Source organism: Alexandromys fortis, unplaced genomic scaffold (assembly GCF_014885135.2).
Source record: "Alexandromys fortis isolate MF-2015 unplaced genomic scaffold, M_Fortis_MF-2015_v1.1 scaffold_229, whole genome shotgun sequence".
NCBI classification, from domain to species: Eukaryota; Metazoa; Chordata; class Mammalia; order Rodentia; family Cricetidae; genus Alexandromys; species Alexandromys fortis.
The window spans coordinates 1,930,799-1,935,674 of NW_026068122.1; positions in this window are offsets into that span (position 1 = coordinate 1,930,799).

Sequence of the window (4,876 nt, forward strand, 5' to 3'; positions counted from 1 at the left end):
ACTAATATGGTGTAGTTTAAGAAGAAGAATTTTTGTGAAATCTTCATTTTCAGTAAAACCGTGACCTAGAATTACAGATGTCTAAAATAGCTGTCAAATAAAAACAACAGAGAAGCAAGGCTCCACACACATACCTTCCTATAACCCCCCCCCAAATTTTTGAGACTATATAAGAAAAGTTACACAGTTTATACAAAGAGCAGACAGCAGAAGAACAGCAAACAAACTGTTGTCCAAGTAAATAAACATGAATATGGACAAAAATAGATTTATTTCCAATGAGTACCACAGCACAGTAAGGGTGTAACAACAGTGAATTATACTGTGATTTAATTTTCTACAACATGTAAGGAAATGGCTGCAACAAAGAATGGCATATTCATGTCAAGGGTGTGGACTGCTGCTTAATATATCCACAAATAGGAGAGAAATAGAAATCAGGTGTAAGTGGAGGGTGAAATATTTGTACCTTCTGTTTTCTTATATCTGAGGGATGAACAGAGTTGGGAAAATAATATCAAGTTAGGAAAGCATTTGGCCATATAATGAGTAATTATGTCATTGCCAGATAACTGTCTGTGTGTTATCATGAGATGTGTTCTAATAACACAGTTTCCCTCAGATCATCTATCCTCCATCAGAATTTGTATTACATAGTATTCTCACTTAAAAAATGAAGTTTCACTTTAAATAACCATCTATCTTGACATGTTACATTTATATAAAATTTACAATGTATGAAAACCACTTGTCAGACATTGTTAAAAGAACACCAATAATATCCCTAAATTTTAAATATCATGTTTCCAGTCCCCATTGTAGAGTTCAAATTGTACCCGTATAATTGACAGATTTCTGTATTAGATTTTTTTCAGTGGACAGTCACTTCCAAGTTAGTCCAGCAATGTATGTGAATCCATTCACAATACAGGCTCATGTTTTCTCATGTGTTATGGAGAAAATACTGCAAGATATATATACAGAGAAAGAGAGAGAGAGAGAGAGAGAGAGAGAGAGAGAGAGAGAGAGAGAGAGAGAGAGAGAGAGAATATGTACATTAAGATTGGCTTTAACATCAACTTGCCACAAAATAGAATCACCTGAGTAGAGAGGAGACTCTCCTGAAAAATTGTCCTGATTGTCTTGTAGGTATAGATGTTATCTCCCTGTTTCTTTTACTTAGAGAACCGGTTTAAAATTGTTAGTGTGTGTGTGTGTGTGTGTGTGTGTGTGTGTGTATTCGAGATAAGGAAACTGACACTCTACATTGCAATTTTATCTTTTACTACAAAAAAAAATGTATATGAAGTACCACTTCATCTCCAAACCCACAAATCCCAGGTGACTTCAGAAGCTCCCTGAGACACAGACTACAACTGCATAGAACAAACCAAGATGTGAGTGACTAGCCTTTCAGCTGGACAGCACAGTATTTAGGCCCAAGGCAAAACCCAGGCCCTTCCCCACATACACACACATTTCAGCTACAAGGGCAAGCCTCCTATAGGCAGGGGGCCCAAGCACCACCCATCAACACCTGCAATCTATATGTCCCACTTCACTCTCATCCTCTGCGACCTCAGACTGTGACTGCACAGAACTAACCAGAGGTAAGGGACCAGAAGCTCTCTGAGAAACAGACTGCAACTACACAGAGTGAACCAAGAGCCACTCCCTAAAACAGAAAGTGACTGCACAGATTGGTCCAAGACAGAATACCTGAGACACAGGCACCAACTGCTGCAAAAATCAAACTAAAAGGTAAAGACAGTGACTGCACCAATTGAATTAACAGATGGGCAAACACCAATGCAAGAATATATTCAAAAACCTAAAGATCAATATGGCACCACCAGAACCTTGTAGTCCTACTGCAGAAAGACCTGAACATCCCACCCCAGAAAAAGAAGAAATAGATTTATCGGTCAAAGAAAACATTAAAGGCAACAAGGTCATAACACAAAAAGTCCAGGAAAAGCCAGGCGTTGGTGGCGCACGCCTTTAATCCCAGCACTCGGGAGGCAGAGGCAGGCGGATCTCTGTGAGTTCGGGACCAGCCTGGTCTACAGAGCTAGTGCCAGGACAGGCTCCAAAGCCACAGAGAAACCCTGTCTCAAAAAAAAAAAGTCCAGGAAATCTGAGATACCATTAAAAGACCAAACACAAGAATAATAGGGATGGAAGGAGAAGAATAGCAGCGCAAAGGCACAAATAATATATTCAACAAAACCATAATAGAAAACTTTACCACCTAAAGAAGGAAATAGCAATAAAAATACAAGAAACTTATAGAACACTAAACAGACTGGACCTAAAAAAGTCCCTTCATCACATAAAAATCAAAAAATAAAATATATAGAATAAAGAAAGAATATGAAGAGCTCAAGGGAAAAAGGCTAAGTAATATATAAAGATAGAACCATCAGAATAACACTAGACTTCTCAGTGTAGACTCTGAAAGCTAGAAGGTCCTAGATAGGTATTATGCAGACACTAAAAGACCATGGATGCCAAACCAGACTACTATACCCAGCCAAACTTTCAATCACCATAGATGGAGAAAACAAGATAGTCCATGACAAAACAAGATTTTAACAATACCTATCCACAAATCCATCCCTACATAAGGTACTAGAAGGAAAAATTCCAACCCAAGGAAGTTAGCTTTACCCATGAAAGCACAGGCAATAGGTAATCCCACAACAGCAAATCCTAAAGAAGAGAAACACACATACTGCCACCAAAAGTATCAGGAATTAACAATCACTGGTCAGTAACATCCCCCCCCTTTTTTTTTGTTTTTGTTTTTGTTTTTCCAGACAAGGTTTCGCTGGAGCTTTGGTGCCTGTCCCGGAACTAGCTCTTGTAGACCAGGCTGGCCTCAAAGTAATATTCTTTAATATGAATGGACTCAATTTGCCTATAAAAAGACACAGACTAACAGAGGGGACATGAAAACAGAATCCACCCTTCTGCTGTTTACAGGAAACACACCTCAAATTCAAAGACATATATTTCCTCTGAGTAAAGGATTAAGAAAAAGACTTTCCAAGCCCATCAACTGAAGAGTGGATAAAGAAAATGTTGGAGTATTACTCAGCTGTACAAAACAATGACATCTTGAAATTTACAGGCAAATTGATGGGAAAAAACCATGCTGAGTGAGGTAACCCCGACAGAGAAAGATAAACATGGTATGTACTCAACCATAAATAGATATTAGATGTAAAACAAAGGATAATCAAACTATAATCCACAGATCCAGAGAAGCCAGATGACAAGGAAGACTCTAAGAGTGACACATGGATCACTTGGAAGAATTACTTGAGATTTCCCTGGGTAAATTGGAGGGAATCAGTGGGTAAAGGGGAAAGGAGGGGATGGGAGATTAGAACTTGAGGAAACAGAATGGTTGAGGGAAGAGAGGGATGGAGTGGGAGAGCAATGGAGAGGTCTGGACTGAGCGAGCCACTGTGGGGTTGGGGAGAAACCTAGTGCCAGGAATTCCCAAGAATCCCCAAGGATGACCCCAGCTAAGACTCTTGCAATAGTGGAGAGGGAGCCCGAACTGGTCTACCTCTGTAATCAGATTAGTGAATACTCCAACTATCATCATTGAGCCTTCATCCAGTGATGTGGGATTCCCCTCTGTATGCTGTGATTAACATTAACAAATAAAGAAAGCTTGCTTGAGCCTATAATAGGGCAGAACGGAGGTAGGCAGGGAACACTAAACTGAATGCTGGGAGAAAGAAGGAGGAGTCAAAGAGACACCATGTAGCCCCACCAGGAACAGACATGCCAGAACCTTGCCTGCAATCCATAGCCATATGGTGATAGACAGATTAATAGAAATGGGTTAAATTAAGATGTGAGAGTTAGCCAATAAGAAGCTAGAGCTATTTTTTTAATTCTTTTTTGTTTTTTTATTGCAAATTTCTGCCTCCTCCCTGCCTCCCATTTCCCTTCCTCTCCCCTCACTCCCCTCCCCCTCCCTCTCCAGTCCCAAAAAAATATAAAATAAAAAATAAAAAAGATGATCATACATAAAGGAAATTGTAGCATGACAAAAATTAAATTTTTCTTTTTAAAATATTTTTTTGAAATTAAAATATAATTATGCTATTTTCTCTCTCTCCTTTGTATCCTCCTTACTCTTTCACAAATCCATAGCCTCCTTTTCTTTACTTGTTACATATATATGTATGTGCATGTGTTCCTAATTGTATAAATAAAACTTACCCAGTCTGAAAAAAAAGAAGCTAGAGCTAATAGATCAAGCAATGATTTAAATAATACAGTTTCTGTGTGATTATTTCATTCATGGGCAGCTGGGAACAAACAAGTGGCTTCTTTAAACAATCCAGCAACTGACAGAACCAGATGAAGAGATCTACAACCAAACACCAGGCCTAACTTTGGGAATCCAACTGAAGAGAGGGATGAGGGAATATATAAGCAAGGGAGGTCAAGATCATGATAGAGAAATCTACAGAGACTGCTGAACCAAGCTCATGAAAACTCATGAGCTCTAGACCAAAAGCTACGGAACCACCATGGGATCAAACTAGGCCTTCCCTATGTAAGAGACAGTGGTGAAACTTGGGCTATATGTGAGGCACCTGGCAGTAGAACCAGGATCTATCCCTGGTGCATGAGATAGCTTATTAGAGCCCATTCTCTATGATGGGATGCTATGCTCAGCCTTAATGCAGCAGAGGAGGGGGTTGGTACTACCACAATGTAAGTGCCAGACTTGTTGACTTCCCATGGGAACTCTTACACATTGGGAGGAGTGGATGGGGTTTAGTCTGACAGGGAGGTTGGGGGTGAGAACTGTGGATGGAATGTAAAATGAAATTTAAAAATATAAATT